At 33.2% G+C, this 19,848-nt stretch overlaps 1 protein-coding gene across 7 annotated transcripts in view; it reads left to right on the forward strand.

Annotated features, from left to right (window-relative positions):
• LOC115209230 overlaps positions 1–19,848 on the forward strand; it is a 417,183-nt gene that overhangs the window by 322,701 nt on the left and 74,634 nt on the right. The gene's annotated exons all lie outside the window — the stretch shown is intronic.

The raw sequence follows: 19,848 nt of genomic DNA on the forward strand, positions 1-19,848 counted from the left end.
ACTACAGCACCAGCCCACATGTTGATGGCAGTCACAAGGTTCCTCAAGTAGAGCTTTGATTTGAGGCATTTGAAATATGCAGTGGTGACGTTGTCTTTCATTTCTCTGTGCAAGATATTGTCCAGCTCCAGGACCCCAAGTGTACCTGTCATCATCATCTGGGTCTTCCATTCTCACTCTATTTGGCAATTCTATGCCCCTACAATTTACTCTTTTCCCCTGCTTCAAAGTAAGCACCACACACTTCGAGATACCAAATTCCATCCCTAATTATTATTTTTATTATTATTATTATTAAAGCTATTACATGCTACTTTCGTTAAGAGGGGTGAAATTTGGTGACAATAAGTCGCCTCAAATCTCAAGAATCTCCCTTAGGATTCTTGCAAAATACAGCATTGCACTTCTCTCCCAGTCTACAATGCAGTTCTCAATTCCAATATCTTTCAGCATTTTAAGGAGCAGACTGGATGTTGTGCCAAATGCACCAATTACCACAGGCCAATTGTCACTATCATCTTCCACAATCCCTTTGTCGCTCTTTCTATGTCTTGATATTTTTTAATATGTTCAGCTCCTTTGGTATCCACTCTGTTGTTCTGTGGAGAATAGATAGGTCAGGATGTTTAACCAACAATATTTATGCCTTTAGAAGAGTGTGCTTTGTAACATAGGACTAATAGATTTGTTGCCCTTTTTACTGTTTTCCAATCATTGTTCTATACTAGCATAATTGGATTTGAATTTTCATGGAATCATTATCTTAAAATCACAATTATAACTTCTCAATCAGCATTCAATTTTGCTGAAAATGTTTTGGTGAAATGTTAACAAGAAGTAGGAACCATACAAGTGGAACACTAACACTTTTAATTTTATAAAAGGTAGAATTGAAGTAATATAACATTCTTGTTGTTTGTGGGGGTGTTTTTTGAAGACTTTCAACAGCTGAAGTGGGCAGTCTTCAAATGGCTTGTGAGGTCAGCTCACCACATTATTTTTGTCTCTTGCTTTTAGGTGTTTGTCACTTTTTATGAACTAATTTTCAAGTTCAGAATATTGTCACTTGCATTAAAAAAAAAAAGCTTGCTTTAAATTAAATTTGTGTAAATTAAAATCTTTTTTTCAAAATCATGAATGAGGAAGCAGCCTATAAGTTATTTCAGAAAATCTTCTCTAAATGTATTATGGCTATATGTGTGGGTGTATATATATATATATATATATATTATATATATATATATATATATATATATATATATATATATATATACACACATGTATATATATATATGTATATATATATATATATATATATATATATATATATATACATATGTATGTATAGATAGATAGATAGATATAGATATAATCACTTGTAATACTTAAAAAAAAAATCAATATCAATATTTGGATTCATCCACTAAAGATTGCAGGCTTTCTTCTAGAGCAGTTAACTACTGTGTTGACCTTTTAGTTGATACTGCATGATCTTCTCCAGTTTACTTCCAAGATAACTTCACTATTTATCAGTTTTCTTTTCGTTTTATGCTATCCAGAATTACTGCACATGTTTAAGCTGACTAGATTCTAAATTCTATAGGAAAGACAAGTACTTCCTGATATTTTCTTTTTTGTGTTCAGCGTTATTGCACTGATTAATCTACAGCATACTCCTAAACGTGATTCTTTTTTCCACTGTAAGGGCTCACATAAATAGAAATTTTTGTTTTGTTTTTATTTATATGCTCCATCACATCAAAATAGATAAGTGCATAATATTTACTAAAGATTGGTTTTATTGATCTTGCAGTAGCAGTAATGTTATAGTTCATATAATGTAAAAACAGTACAGCAGGCAAGAATTTGAATTGGTTGAAAAAGGGACTGGCTTAGCAAAGCACAATGATCAGCTATTTTCAATGAATAAAAATGGTAGTAATCCAATTATAGATATATTATTGCATCAGAATTCTGATCATAGTTTTGCAGTGAGAACCCTGAATGTAACTGTAAAAATAAATAAAGAAAGAAGAAGAACTGAAATTTTATTAGGTATTATTTATTGTTGCTGTTACTTAAGCTTTGAAACCTAGCACTTTCATTCGTTGCTATCATCAGCATCACCATCATATTTCATGTTCATTTTTCAACACTGGCCCGGGTTGTGTATATTTGCAAAATATTCTTGCAAAATAGCTGCCTTTCACAAGGATCAATCTCAAATGCTTGCAACCCTTTCATGTTCTGATGCTCACTTTTTCAATATATTTTTCATGTTTTGAACTGCTATTTTTCAAAATAAAAACTATAATCAGCCATTAAAACCATTGTAGACACAAATTTAGTTACCCAAAATGTACTTCACCAAAGAATTTGACATTGCTACGCGAATAAATATTTACACAAGAATTTTCAAAGATTTAAATCAGGTGCAGGTATGGCTTTGTGTTTAAAATGTTGCTTCCTTCTAATCATGTGGTTTTAGATTCAATCCCAATGCATTACACCTTCGGCAAGAGTCTTCTAATAGAATCAACCAATACATACATGTATATATATCTGTATATATTTATATGTATGTGTGAGTTAGTGTCACTATTTGACATCATGCCATAGATGTAAATGAGTGCAACTATTATACAAATGGCATCATTTGTTTCCTGTCTTCTATGAAAATATGTCCTGTCATGGGTAAATGTTACCTTGTATGGAAACAAGGGTTGGTGACAGGAAGGGCATCTGGCCTCAACAAATTCCCTCTGACTCATGCAAGCATGGAAAAGTGGACATTAAAACAGTGATGGTGATGATGACTGTGGTGGTGGTCGTGGCGGCAGCGGTGACAACGATGACGATAGCGACAATGAAAATACCCATATTCAGTTCTTTATGAAACTCTCCTTGTTGTGTATTGTGACCATTTACCAAACACTTCCAACTTAAGCCACATTCCACAAAGGCCCCATAAAAGTATCACCGGTAATACTAAGACTTGCACATCTCTATTCACCTTCAAATTTCAAACACACAGCGTCACATAGTACAATCTCAAACTACCAACCTGGCTTCATCATCTAAATTCTTTAGTCACCAATACCATTAGATGCTCACGCACTGCAACATCAGCCAATAAAGTATTTCATCTTCAAATAATGCACCTCAGAATCATTTTTTTCGATTTCATCTTATCTGATATCTTAACCAATCATTCAAATGTTCCCACTCTCTGTTTAGGGAGACAACAGTTGAAACTAATTATTATTTATAAGGTATCACATATACGTTGTAATTTCCCAAGAGCTGCATTCCTCATCTGAAGCTACAATTCAGGATACAGTAACTGAACAAATAATGAACACAGTTTAATGAAATAGCCTATAGTTGAAGCTGAGTTGAACCAGTAGGTAATTTTTGATATTTATTGATTCCCTTTTGATACCAACCTACCTGAGACTGTCCTGAATCTGTAATGCAAAAGAATAAAAGCTTACTGTTTTAAAGAAATCTAAATCAAAAGTAACCCTCTAAATGTTCCAAACGCTAGTCTAATATTGACTACATAAGTTTGTTAAATTCTTCAGGATTTTTCAAACAGTAAATCAAGCAAAGGTAGTGTATTTCAGTAGAAATATAGTAAAATGTTTAAGCTTTCTGCAACTATCATGGAAGAGTTCAGCCTACAAAGAACTGAAAATAGATGAAATGGTATCACAGTAGTAGTGATAGGCCAAACTGTTTATCTTTAGAGTGTTTCAATGAATTACTACAAGCAATAGTTTAAGCAGAACGTTAAGGGTATCAATCTCACTGTGAAGACCAAGTAAATAATTAGTTAAGAAGAATAATCCTTTTTTTGTTTCCTGATGGGTTTTTTTCTTTACTTTTATTTTTTTATTGCTTTCAATCATTGAATTACAACTAAGTTCCCACTGCACAGACATACACATATATACATATATGCACAAGTATACAGATAAGCAAACATGTCTGCAAATATATATGTATGTCTATGAGTGTAAAAAGCAGTTATTCTTCAGAGTATATACAGGAGTTCAACATATTGAGCAAATGTTGATTGAAACCATGTACAAAAGTGTGATCACATCATTTTGTTGATATGTTTTTTTTGTTAATTTGGTCTTTAAAGTATTTACTATTGTATTTATTAATATTTGCAGATGCACTCACACACACATGCACACAGTGCATGTTCTTATGCATGAATGTGAGTATATGTAAGTGTGTGTGTATGTATGTCTGTGTATGCATGTATGTGTGTGTGTGTGTGTGTGTGTGTGTGTGTATTTATAGAGAGAAATGGATAGATAAATAAACATATAATACCTGTATAAAATCAGATAATAGATACTGTAATATGTGACTATGCTCAGTATTATTTAAACGTTACATCAATCGAAGAAGCACATTGTGACCAGTGGTGTATAACAGCATCTGATAGTCTGATTGATACAGTGACACACACACACACACATTATATATATATATATATATGTGTGTGTGTGTGTGTATGTCAGGTAGTGGGGATGACAGGAAGGGCATCAAATTATAGAAAAATCTACCTCAAGAAATTTCACCTTGCAAGTGTGGAAAAGTGGCCATTTGATGATGATGATGATGATTTTTACACACACTAGATCTAATAGAATTTGCAATAAAATTTCTAATTTTTTCTGGCCCTTATATTTAATTACCATCTTTGTTAGTGTTTCTTCAGTTATTTCCTTTCTACTTCTAATTCATTTTCCTTTTGCTGACTGTAATGAAATAGCAAGCTCAAATTAGAGTAGCCTTCAACCTTATTGAAATTTAAAATATTTACAATACCTATATCTTTTTTTAGACTTAAACCTAACCTTTGGACTCTTAGGTCTAGCAAATTAGAGTAAAACTCTATTCTAAGAAATACAATACCATTCATTTAGATACAGTACATTGTAAATATATTTTAATAAACTGTAAACTGACCCTTGGACATCCATAGAGCAAAAGGTGTAAGGTTATTAAACTATCTACACCTAAATAAATTTCAATGATGAAAAGACATTCAGTTATAATGGAGTTGTTTAATTCCAGCCAAAGTACAATACACACCTAAAAATATCATTGCCCACTCCCTCACAGAGTTTGCAAAATATTCACCCTGATACATCTAACTTTATTTGAACCTTATATAAACTCCAATTTTTTCTCATCTTCACAGTCATGAACAGCCCATCTAAGAGGGAATCTCAGTGGAGACTGTCAACTTTGATATAATACAAATATTTATAGCTATACCTCTCTGTCTATCTATCTGTCAATCCCTCTCTCTCTCTCTCTCTCTCCATATATATATATATATATACAGGGTGTGGTGAATAAACTGTCGTCTAAATTATGCAAAAATGAAAATAACACTGACATCTCATTTTAACAGATGTATTTGCCAAAATTACATACAAATATCTTGAAATACTAAAGAGTAAATTTATTCAATGAAATCGCTATAGGCTTCAACCATGGCCTCCAGACAACTTTGGAATCTCCTGCAACTCTTCTGGACAGTCTTCTTGTTTAAGTTGGTGAATGCTGCAGTAATCCTTGCCTTCAGTTCATCTTTGGTGTTGCAAGGAGTTTTGTTGGTCTTTCATGCAACTGTGCCCCACACATAGTAATCAAGGGATTGCAGTCTGGGAAGTTAGGGGTGATGTTGTCACAGAAATTGTCTGACAGCCATGACTGGTTCTCCTGCTTGTGTGGCATGGTGCAGAGTTCTGTTGCTAGACAGGGTCTTCCAGCAGCCATAATGTAGGCCTCTACGTTGAGTCTGAAGCTGTGTGGAAAGATGAATGGGGGCATAATGTCACCATCACAAGTGATCACTCCATTCACCATGATGTTGATTGGATGTTTGATTTTCATCGCTCTTAGTACATGTCCTCATATTGACACCCAAACACTTCAAAATGTTTGCATTCAAGCTTCAGGCATGAATGCCAAGCAGTACAGCATGTTTCCAAATTTCTGGCAGAATGAATTACATCATAGGGCTGTTATTCTCACAGACGGTGCCCAACCGACCCTATTATACTGTGTAGTCGACAAAATCAAAAACAATGCGCATGTGCGAAATTGAAAATATAAAAGGGCAAAAATTTACCCATTGTACCCTGTATGTTTCTGTGTGTGTGTGTGTGTGTGTGTGTGTATGTGTGTGTGTGTATGTGTATATATATATATATATATATATGCACATGGTTGGCTCACTGGGAACTGCTACTTATAGGGATAGAGAGAGTGTGCTATGTAAGGGGAGGGAATCGCTTGTATTTATTTTACATACATATAATATACTTGTATGTATATATATGTGAATGTGTGTGCATTTACATGTACATACATATGCATACTTACACATGCAAATACTTATGTGTATTTGTATATATAAGCATTATTTGTGCATGGGAATGAGGACGCTATGTACCACCACCATCATCTTCATATTTATGTCTTTTTCCATGCTGGCATAGCTTGTACTAGAATTATTGAGGCAGTGTCTTCTCTCCTGCCAACCATTTCCTGTTTTTCAAGTATGGTACATTTTACTTCATTGATCTTGTCATCAAACCAGACAGAACTGCCCTGCTACAGAATATATTGCTTACGGATCATTTAAACATGACATCACTGTTGCTCCAGCAATGTCATTGCTCAGTTTCACCATAAAGCATGCATGTGTGTGTGTGTGTGTGTTTATAAAAATGTATATATATATATATATATATATATATATATACATTGCATTACTCCATATCAGTCTGGCATGTAATGCACAGCTTTTTTTTTCTGTGTATGTATATATATATATATATATATATATATATATATATTTTGTCGTGTTTGTTTTCCCCATTGTCCTGTATGTTCATTAACTATTTCCAGTGGCTTTTTGCCACTGGCACCACCAAAACTGAACAATATTAACATTAAAGGTGCAAAATTATAAGGATCTTTTGGACTTTGATGAAGAATTTGCTACAAATTTTCTGTTTGTTATGTTTTTGTAAAATTTTCCATTTGTTGTGTTTTTGTTAAATTTTTGAAATATATATATGTATGAGGGGAAGTCAAAAATTATCTACACTTTTGCCATAGCGTATCTTTATTATTGTCACACCACCTTCTGCGCATGCATGCTTACAGTTGGTACTATTGTGGTCATGTGATCAAAGTTTGAGCCTGATTGTGCCATTTCTCTTTCTGGCTTTACAGTGTAAGCATGGCTGCTCTACCAGCAATGTGCACCAAAGAACAACTAAGAGCATTGATTGGAGAGATGGTAATGGTAAACTGGTTCACCATTACTATCTCTTGAGCCTGCTGAGTGTTTTCATCAGTGGTGGAGGTTGACAGGCATCATGCTCCTTCTTTGTGCAGCCATTCTAAACTTTTCCAGCCACTTCTAAAGTTTTCCATCTACTCATAGACACTTCTACATGGTAGTGCACTGTTCCTGTATTATGCTAAAAGCCTCCAACAAATTTCAGCATCTGACACACCTTTTGACAAGAGAAACTGAATCACTGCCCTTTGTTCTTAGGTGCACATTGCTAGTGGAGCAGCCATGCTTACACTGTAAAGCCAGAAGGAAAAGTGGCGTGATCAGACTCAAACTTCGATCATGTGACCAAAATTGCACCAACTATAAGCACGCATGTGCAGAAAGCAGTGTGACAATAGTAGAGATATATTATGCCGAAAGTGTGGATAATTTTTTACTTCCCCTTGTGTGTGTGTATATATATATATTAGTATTAACTGACTTTTGAAATCATAATTAATTTAAAATATTTTAATCAAGGGAATGATCCAAATTATATCATTAATCTGTTATTATTACATAAGGAATGTTGCTGATGACGATGATGATGATACTCGTGAAGATATTTATCACTAAAATTCTTAAAATTTTAGTGTTCAAGACTTATTCGTAGTCAGTTGAGAATTGCTAAAATTGTTTAAATTCACTAATTAATGTGTGACATTCATTAAGCTTGTAACACTTCATAGCTGAACTCCTTGATTATAAGTGTCACCTCTGTTAAAATCTAAAGTGGCTAAGAAGTAAATCTAATAACAGAAATTGAAGTGAATTAGAAGGGCAGGTGTGAAGTTTCATGTGTAATAATATGTTCACCTTTTGATCTCCTATTCTGTCTTTCTCCTTTGGATCATAGAGGAAATGTGGAGTAAATAATCAATAACAGCTGATTTGTCCCAATTAACTTGCTGTCATTAACTATTGCTGTGCTGTCACTTTAAGAATCACTTCAAATATTTAGCCTCTGAGTCCTAAACTAGATTTTATCTTGATAGATATGCTCAACTGTGAACTTGAAATCTAGTTTTAAATTGATGGTCATCTTTTCTATTCTAGCTCATACATACAAACATACATACTTACATACCATATCTAGTCTATGGTTGAAGTACTGAATTTGAGATCCAGTGGCCAGGTATTGAAGAGCTGCTCTTCGAAATTATTTGTTGTCCTTTGAATAAATTCATTGTTAATAAAGCAGCTGTCTGTGCATGTGCGCACGTGAGTGTATTTATTCCTAATATCTGACTTGTTGGAATAAACAAGATTATGATTAAAGAGACTGAGTAATTAAACCCGGCATCTTTAAAAGTGTATATGTGAGGATGCTTAATGATTTTTGATAAAAACAGATATTGGTTCAATAAACAGGAACCCACTAGAGATGATCATATAGTTGTTAGTCATCTCTGGTGAGTATCTGGTTTTTCTAATCGTCCTTTGTTGCTCTTAACTGTTAATTCAAACTAACAGCTACTGAATATAAAACAAGTGTCACTTGACTAATATTCTGTCTGCCTACAGTCATTAATGTTACTATTGATAAGATTTGTGTGACACATTTTCATGTATTTTCAGACATCTAGGACTTCTTCATCCAACTTTTACAATACTAGGGAGTTATTTAACGAGAATTTCATTGCTAATTCTGATACTTGTTTTAATGTAAGGGTTGGCAACTGGAAGAGCATCCAGTCATAGAATATTGCCTCAAAAACTCTCATACAATCTTTACCAGCCTGGTAAAAGCAAATTTTATACAACATAGAAACTCTCCTAATGGCTTATTTTTGAAATATTGTTTTCTCTAACAGTAGCTTACAGGCTACCATAATACTTCCTCTAATGGTAACTTATATGGCTGAGTGGTAAGAAGCTTACTTCCCAACCTGGTTCCAGGTTCAGTCCCACTGCATGGTACCTTAGGCAAGTGTCTTCAACTGTAGTCTTGGGCTGACCAAAGCCTTGTGAGTGGATTTGGTCGATGGAAACTGAAAGAAGCATGTGTGAATCTGTCTTTGCCCCAGCACCGCTTGACAACTAGTGTTGGTTTGCTTAGGTCCCCATAATGTGCAGTTCAGCAAATAGAGACCATTAGAACAAGTACCAAACTTAACAAAAATAAGTACTGGGGGGGTCAACTTATTCAGCTAAGTAATTCTTCAAGACAGTGCCTCAGCATGGCCACAGTCTCATGACTGAAACAAGTAAAAGGAAAAAAAATATAGTCGCCATAAAATACTTGAGTTTCCACAGTTTTTTTTTTTTGTTAGTTTTTACTGTGCATTCTTTTATCTCAAATGAACATTTTCCAAACTGTGATAAATACTTGACATTGTCAGTAGAGAGAGTGAAAATGGTATCATGTTCTCTGATAAAAGTTAAGTCACATATCCATCACTTTCTAGGTGACTGCATATATATATATATATATATATATATATATCAACAATCAAGGAACAGCCATAATAGGCCATTCACCCACTAGAAATAACAGCCAAAGCTTCAACCGCAAATAAAATTCTACAAAATTTTTTTTGGCACCCTATATTGATTAATTATAAATATATATATATATATATATATAATGATATTAGGGAGTATAACTCCAAACATACAGGGAAAAATTCAATTTAGTATTAAATCAAATTTCACAGTATATATATATATATATAAATTACTCTGTAGATCACCTATCATCCTATTCCTTCACATTATGGTTGTGTGGTTAAGATATTTGCAATGCAACTACATGGGTTTTGGGAAGTGGGAATGTACCTGTGAGCAAGTGTTTTCTTCTATAACTTTGGGTTGACCAATGCTTTGTTAATGAAATTGGTAGACATAGGGTGTGTGTTTGTTGCGAGAGTGTATGTATGCATGCATATTTTCCCCATTTGTGTCTTATTGTTTACATTCTTAGGCAATGGTCATTGTTTGCATCAATTGTGAAAATATGTCCAAAAGTTGAGCAGTTTTGTCATGCCAAAAGATAAACAAGCAATTTACCAAAAAAAAAAAAAAAACAGTATGGCATCCAGCCATAGTGTGCTGCCTCAACAAGTTTCATGCAACCCATGCTGCATGGAAAATGCAAATGTAAAAATAGTGATAATGAGAAGGAAGATCATTTTGATCCATTATATGGTGTGTATACAAGAGTACACACTAACAAGCATGCAAATATGTGTGCACACACACAGACACATAACAGGCTATTTTCAGTTTTCATCTGCCAAATCCAGTTTTTTGGTCTACCTGGAGCTATAATAGAAGATACTTACCTAAGGTGCCATGCAGCGGAACTGAACCCAAGACCATATGATTGGCAAGCAAGCTTCTTAACCATACAGATATATAGTTCAAATCTCACCAAAGGGCCTATCTTACTTCTTATGGTTTTTCGAATACTTAATATCCATTACATTAAAACCTAAATATTTTATATGCAAGATAGTTTATGAAACACTAGGCTTTTGTAGATTTCATCCCTGTAAATCTTTATATTTTATTTAATCATCCTGTTTTTAATAATATTAGGATAATACCCTACTTTTAATTCATTTTGTCTTTAGAATTCAGAGTAGTTTTGTTGTTTTCATTGTTGGCATCAGGCATATCAGTTATAACGATACACACACACATGCACGCACGCACGTATGCACACACACGCAACATCCAGTCATAATAATTAATGCTAGGTTTTTAAGTAAAGAGACTCTTTCTTATTTATATCTAAGAAAATAGCCAGTTACAGAAGGAGTTTGGTTATAGGTAGCAAAATTATAGGGTGGACTTTTCAATGTATAATGCTTAGCAGTCTTTTATGCATGATTATTTGACGTCAGCTGTGTCATGTGCACAGATTGTTTATGAATGTATTTATGTTTGCGTCAGTGCATTGCATTTCATTTCATCTTATTTGTATATAAGTGTAGAAACTGAGATGCCTATGTCACAAGTAAGCCACCACCAATGATTATCTATATATTTTACACACATTCACATGCACACACAAACAAGTGTGGTTTGTGTGTGTGTGTGTAGCTATCTTCCACTCTGTTTCTCCTTCAGTGTATATTTATTAAAAAAAGTGTTTTTTGAATAAATAGAACCAACAAATGTTGTTGTCATGTACAGTTTATTTTTCATACTGGCATACATTGTTCAGATCTCTCAGCATTTCACAGTTTGGTATGGTCCTTTGTCATTAGTCATCCACAACAGGAAAAACTGGCTGTCTTTCTTGTGTATGCCCTATTTTTATGCATAGTTTCTATGGATGGATGCCCTTCCAATTACCAATGATTTTACAGAGTGAACTATTGATACACACACACACACATACATACATTTTGCAGAACAGGTAACTCTTCAACTAGAATATCAGCCTCACTGAATTAATGTATAGCTCATTTCACATTTTAATTTTATCATTCTCTTAAAAGCTTTCCTTGGTCTTTGTATTTAATACTTCCATCCAGTTTTGCAGTCTGGGCATTTGCTTTTCTTTGCTTGATCTAATTAAGTCATCTGGTTATGGAAGTAATAGTTGTTGTTTTTGTAGTAGATGATATTTTCTCCACAAACTGATTTTGCTATAAAATTGTGGTATTGAACTAAGATACTTCTTAAAATCTCTATTGAGAAGATTGTTCTATTTTGCTTTATCATCTCCTTCTTTTCAGTTTTGCGTGTCATGTGAGACAACTAAAATTCTTTTATGAAGTTTATTTCTCTCTTTTTTTCTCCTGATTTATATGTTCTACATTACATGTTACATTCTCCTTAGTTTATCTTGCTGGAAACAGAAAATCGTTGTTAACTACTTTCATCTACTTAATAGTTTGCTTCTATTTTCTCAATAGTAAACAGCTAGTTTTCAACCATCATAAACCCAAATGCTTTCCTTCTTAAATATATAAGATTCAAACTTAAACCTTGCAATTGCAATGACAGCCATTAGAATTACCAGTAGTCAAGTGGAATTAGCTTTCACTAATTCATTATACAAGCTTTTACTTCTGCAGTACTAAGGGGGAAAAAAATAAAAAAGATCTTCATTGGTATTGAATTATAAAACATGCATATAGGGAGTTCAACAAGCACTAATCTTTGTCATTAAACAAACAATCCATTTCTGGCTATTATTTTCATGTTAAAATAACTTAAATCAGTCTTTGTGACAGTTTTTTTGGTTGTTTTACTGCTCAGTGTGTTCCTTTTATTTCCTATTGTATTTATTTTTTATTGGTTATCATTTAGCTCAAAATAGATCAATTACACTTCAAGCATTTCTTTTAAGTTTTTTACCATGATTGTAAAATTTTGATTCTTCTGGTCAAATTTTTGAAAGTATACTTTCAGTTAATATTCATATGAAAAATCTTTATAATTTACAAAAGAAACTTTCTCTTTTAGAATTGAACTAAAACCATCTAGAACTCACGATTGCATTTTTACACATTTTGAAATAGTCTTTACTTTAGTAATTTCCAACATGACCTAGAGTAATTTCTCTTATAAAATTCATTCTCATACATGTTGAACCAGAAATTAAAATATGCTAACATACTGATTTAGTAATCTAAAAAGAATATAAGCTATAGAAAAAAACCATACAAATTGCATTCAGTTTATAAAATATAACATGTTCTGAGACTTTACAGTGTAATATTCCTTGGAATATATGTTTATTGCTTATAATACATTACTTACAACACTGAATTAAAATTTTCAAATTTGAAATACACACATATGTGTTATTACTTTCTTGGTGAATTTATGATGTACACATTTCAATTGATTCCTGTTTTATCATAAATTTTTCTTTTCTTTTACCTGCAGTCATTGTAACCTTTCCTTATTTCCTTACTCAGATTAGTTGGTGGGAAAATTTTATATTAAAGTAATTTCATACAGACCTAGATTTACTCGATCACCCATCACCTCTACAATTTAAAGTTTATCTTAAAATTCATTAGGAATTTAGAATTAGCACATTGGGGACTGTTATTGATTTACTGTTATTTTATTCCATTTAATGTCTTTTGTAATCCTTTATTCTTATGTAGGAGAAAAACTGATTTAAATTGCTTCATTTCTGAATATTTAAGAAATGTTTTTAATACCTATCTATAGATGTTAAACTGAATTTATAAGACTAATACTAAATGTTATATACTATGCTAGTGATTTCTGTGTGGCTGACAATGTCAGTTTCCAACTATCTGAAAAACTTGTCAAATTATTATTATTGTGAATTTATTGATCGTAAAAGCTGAACAAATGTCTGATGCTACTAGATGTTACAGCTGAAAAATGTTGCAGCTAAACAAGAAGCTATAGTTCATTGATGACGTCAGTCATTGGTACCCCTTATTTTCCAAACTACCAGCACGCGACAGAATTTGCCTGTTCGTTTTCTCATTCTTTCACTCATTTTCTCTCTCTCTCTTTCTCTCTCTCTCATACACACATGCACACTTTCTGTTATTCTCAGGTACTTAGAGTTTTATATATAATGAATTTTTGTGTGTGTGTGTGTGTATATATATATATATATATATAAATATAGACAGACAGATAAATAGATGAATATAGCTTGTGTGTGTGTGTGTATGTGTGTAGATATGTATATACGCATATACGCATGCATATAATGGTTTGGACCTTATATCCTTATTATGGGAATGATAGAGATAAAAAATGTAAATAAAATGCATTTTAAAACCCATAAATATCTTACATAATTAAGAGAGCTAATTACACTTTGAATTTAAAATTCAAAGATAATTTTAGAATTTATCAAATGCATCTTATATGATAGTTAATGTATCCATAATTATGAAAATTCAGGCAAAATTTTCATTGTACAATGAGTATATATAATTATTTCCAGAAATATATTGGGAGTCATCAAATATGTTTTAACTGTTAAGATGTTATGATTTATCTTTGATAAGGCAGCTACTATTTTGTTAAGACAATACTGCTATTGCTTATCATTTTTTTTTTTGCTTTTTTTTTTTTTTAGCATTAGCTTTTATAATTCCTCCTATTTTTCAAAATACTTTTTTAGGAATATTCTCTATATAATGAGGTTTGTGTTAACATATTTCATATCAATACTACTATTATAGTAATGTATTTATTTTAATATTTTCGTATCATCAGCCTTGATCATGATGAGTAGTTGAATTCACATTCATATTTTCTTCATTCCATGATGAGAGCTAATTTATATGAGTCGTCATAATCACCAGCATACAGCATCCTTTTCCATGCTTGCATGGGTCAGAGAGACTTTACTGAGACACATTTTCTGTCATCAGCTTTTACTTGTTTCTGAGTAAAGTGATATTTCTCATGGTCTGATATATTTTTCATGGAAGATTGGAAATGAAGAACATGCTCATTTTCAACCATTATGTGGTGTCAAGACAAGAGTACGTATACACACACACACACAGGGTACTGAAAAGTTCCAGGCTTTATGGGTATCACAAAAGGCCTTGTTGGAGACCAACCTTCTGAGTTCTTTTACAGGGCTTAGTAAAACTGAAGGACTGCTGCAATAAGTGCATAAATGTGAGAGGGGAATATGTTGAATAAAATCATAATTGACTGATCTTCCTGTATTTTCTTTTACCTAAAGCCAGGAACTTTGCAGCACACCCTCATATATGGCAGGTCTCTCTCAGTTTCCATCTTCCAATTCCACTCACAATGCTTTGGCCAGCCTAAGGCTGTACTAGAAAACACTTGCCCAAGGTGCTGTGCAATGGAAGTGAACCCATAACTAAACAGTTAAGAAGTAAATTTCTTAATGACACAGATATACATGTGCATAATGGAAGTGGCAGACTTTCATTATTGCAAGCATGCCTGGCACCCTGGCATGCAACCAACTGGTCAATGATACGTGGCTTGCAAGGGAGCAACTCTGCTGCTGAGACCAGCAGCCCATGCAAAGTAATGTGAAAGCTGTCACTTATGTATGTAAATGTATATAAATGTGCATAAGGAATGAAAACTTGATATTTAACCCTTTTGTTACCATATTTCTGTTGAGATGCTCTGTGTTTCTTTCAAATGATTTTAAATATAACAAAGAATTTAGTAAAATAACTTAGTTATCATTAAGCTAGTGTTATGAACATAAATTGTGACTAAGGTTTGGTGGAAGATTTTAATTCAAAACTTATGAAAACAAGACTATACTACAGTGCCAGAGGCGGTTTTGGCCGGGTTGGTATCAAAAGAGTTAAGAACTGATATAGCTGTGTAGAGTGCAATTTAGTTCATATTTTTCCTTGACAAATACTTTTACTACATACAGTATAGTTTACGTTATTCATCAATACTACTTTCTGTAAACCATATCAAGTATAAGCAAGTTAGTTGTATTTCGTTTTCCCAATCTGTATCCTTAAAAATTGTGAAACATGAAATGTTCTTACAAACAGATTTCAAGTGTAAATGCTGAAGTAGTAAGATACACTATATTGAAGCAGTTTAGTTTTTTTTTATTTTTAAATAATTAAATGTCTTTAGATGTCTATAAAATCACATTCACAGTCAGCTATTAATCCTAATGATTTTTATTAGATAGCAGTTCAAACTGATTGCAAGAAATAGTTCTAATGTACATTACAGATGTACTCTGTTTGAAAACTGAAAAACATTCTCAAATATACTTAATATGCAGATAATATTGTTCTTATTGTTGAGAACAAGTTGCATTGATAGGGCATGCTTAGCTCATTAATGTCAGAAAGTACAGCCTGGGATATCATTTCTCTTTTTCATAAGGAAACCTCATTATCATTGTAATCTCATCATCATCATCATGTTTTCCATTCCTTATTCCATTCTTGTATTCTTTGATGAGTCTTTTCCAACTATATTTTGGCACTTGTTGCAGCCACTCATTATTTCTTTTGTAAGATTCAGTATCCTGAGATCAGTTTTCACTACTTCTCATGTCTTCCTCAGTCTTTCTTTTTGGATCTCTTAGAACTTCTTTACTAAACAGTCATGCTCCCATACACATAACTATACCAGTGTGGTCTCTCCTGTTGCACATTACTGCTGATGTTTCTTATATCTAGTTTTGCTCTCAGTTCATTTGTATTTCATTGTTGATGCACACCATACAGCAGAGCATATTAACCTCATTTCTTTTTCAGCCTTTCGCACATCCTCTGCATTTGATGCCCATATTTTCTACCACACAGCACTGTACCCTGTACACCAATATCATATAATCTATTCTTGCTTTGATGAGAGAATCCCTTTATTGTCAAAAATGACAATAACTCCTTAAAACATTTAACCTTGTTCTTACTTAGGCTACTATGTTTCCAGTGCACTCACTTCCACTGTAGATTATGTCTTCTAGGTAGAGAAGCTATCAGTCTTTCCTAAGTATTTACTTCATGGATGCTCTTACTGCTAACTACTGTGTTATAGCTATCACATTCAAAGACTTCCTCCTTCTCTGCCAGCCTGCTTATGATCCCACTGCATTTCTTGTATATCCTTAATTTATAATAGGGATGTTAAACAGAACACTTACCTACAAGAGTTGGCAAGCATTTCTCAAATGGCAGCAAAATATCTTCTTTCTTGTGGACTTTTATCTTTGCTAGATTTATTTTGAGGCTTCTTGATTTTTTATTCAGAATTTCTTCTGTAATCTGTGATTGATGCAGCTGTGAGACCTAGACTGTTGGCTCATAGGCATTCCCATGAGAAATTAGGCTTACACTCCTCCATAATTACTTGAAAAACTATGATAAACAGGTGGTTGTGGTGGTAGTGGAGGGGCTGAGAACTGAATCCAGGGTCTGTACAAGCCATTTATTTGTAATTGGTTTTCTTAAAGATGAAATGATCACTGGACTACAGAGCATAGTACCTGCTCTGAATCAATGAATGCTAGGTAAAATGGTTTACTCTTAGCTAAGAACTTGCCTTTTAGTTATCTACTAGGAAAAGGGTGTTAGTATCAAAAGGGGAAAAAAAACACAGGTACTGATATGCTTAATAATTGTGGCTGATATCATGGCAAGGCAAATTCTCATTTCCAAACACCAAAGCAATATCAGTTAATTAGATTGAAATATCAAAAAGGGAATCTTAGAAGCAAAATTAACAATCACACAAATTGAAAATAATAATAATAATAATATAATAATAATAATAATAATAACAATAATAACAATAATAAACTGAAATGTTTTCCTTCAAGTAAGAAAGTAAGCTTTCCAAACTTGCCTTTGTGAACGATTGCAAAATTACCATGCTAAATGGAAGTTTGGAAAAATCCCTGCTAGCAAGAAAAACATTGATGTCTTTACAGAATATTAAAAATCCATTAGAAGGCAAAGAAGTTGAAGAAAAACATCAAGAAATAAATAAAATAAAGATATTATATCAAATTCTTTGAAAATACTAGGCAACATTCACATGATGATATGAGCTTGTTCAGCTCATCACTCTAGAGAATTAACCAAGGACAAGTCATTAGAGAGAGAGAGATAGGGAGAAGTAATGATGTACATTCAACTGCTCACTGCTTAAATCTGAATAACTGTATAGCAAAAACTAAATAATGATGATGATAATAATAATAATAGCATAATTATTCGTGTGTGTGTGTGTGTTTTTATACAAATAACTATTGTTGAAGTTAACAACAAAACTCTGTTTGATCAGAGTTCAGATCCCACTGTGGTTGAGTTTCCTTTCTTCTTTCTAGGATTGATAAAATATGCACCACTCATATGATAGAATGGAAGGTAGGAAGGCAACAAAATGATATAATGGGTTGTACCCACTCCCTTCAAAGTTTGTGGCCTTTTGCCAATATTAGACTTTAAAATCATTTTTAAGGTTTCATAAGATACTGCTGTAGAAAAAAATAATGTAGACATATGGTTTCATCTCTTGTTAAATCTTTTCCTCTTTATTTACATAACTAACGTTCTAGGCAAAAGTATAAACATGTCCACTTTAAATGGATAGTGCCAGAAACAGTTGTGATAGGCAGTAATGAAACAGCATGAATCATATCAGAAGTTGATCTCTTTCACTGGTTTCTGTTTTCAGCTGTGGGTGTCAGTCTCATATTGTGTCTAAAGATATCCTTGTATCTGAGGTCTACCTGAATTTTCATACTACTTGATGATTCTGATAGAGTATTTGTTGTGACATCCAGGTTTTTTTCCATTTGTTGGACATGCTCAAGTCTGTGGATGTTTTGTTGCACCAATATCTCTTCCATGTGAGGGACTGGCTTTTTCTAGGATAACAATGTTTCTGCTCTTATATCTCCATATGATGTTGATAGTTTGTCTCAGATGTCTTATCATAAATACATGCAGTTTTTTTCTCCTGCTTTTATCGGTTTGTGGCATAAAATGCCTGCCTCTGACCTACAGAACAGACAAGATAATATTGTTTGCATAATTTACTCTTCACATAGACTGACTTGTGTTTGTTGTTTCACAGTCACTTACTCAACATTTTGATTGTTGAGCTGGTTTTGCTCATTTTGGAAATTCGTTTATCTTTGAGCTTCTCTAATCAACAATTATTGCCTATGATAATTACTGCTGCCACTGTCTTCTTAAAGTGAGCATGTAATATTCATGCCTTTGCCAAGAACATTAGTTGTGTAAATAAAGAGTAATAGATCTAACATGTGTCAGTATTCGTCTGATAAACAGCTTAACTATTCCAGATGTTATTTTTCCAACCAAATGGTTTCATGTTAGTTCAACACACATATACAAATGTAATACTTGAATACATTGTCAGCATTGTATCCTGGAGATTACTGGGTGTTTCAGGTCTTACAACTTAAACCCTCATCCAGGCAAACTGACCTAGGTTGATCAAGCCTAGGCCTAATTCTGTGTCCAAGTAGCATTCTACTGACCCTACCAATCACCCCTTTTCAGAAATATATCCTCTTCATCATTATCATTTAACATGCTTTCCATGCTGGATGGTTTGACCAGAGATGGTCAGCTGGAGAGCTGCTCGGGCTCCATGTCTGTTTTTGGCTTGACTTTTATGACTGAATGCTCTTCCTAACTCGAACCACTTTACAGAATCTACTGGATTCTCTTACATAGCACCTGCACAGGTGCTTTTATGTGGAACCAGCACAGGTTCTTTTTACATGGAACTGGATCCACAAGTCCAAAAGATGAAGAACACTCAGCTGAAGAGGGATGCTGGATACATGCCTGTGTGCAAGAATGACCATGTATTTTAATTCTATAAACCCCCAAATAATGATTAGCACAAAGTCATAAGGCTAAGTTTTGTACATGATAAGCATAATCAAATAAATGGACATCATCACATGCCTGGTACTTATTTTTCCATCTTCTGAAGGATAAGAGAGAAAGTCAACTTTTGATGGGATTTGAAATCAGAATATAAATGAT

This window comes from Octopus sinensis, linkage group LG3 (genome assembly GCF_006345805.1).
Source record: "Octopus sinensis linkage group LG3, ASM634580v1, whole genome shotgun sequence".
Lineage (NCBI taxonomy): Eukaryota > Metazoa > Mollusca > Cephalopoda > Octopoda > Octopodidae > Octopus > Octopus sinensis.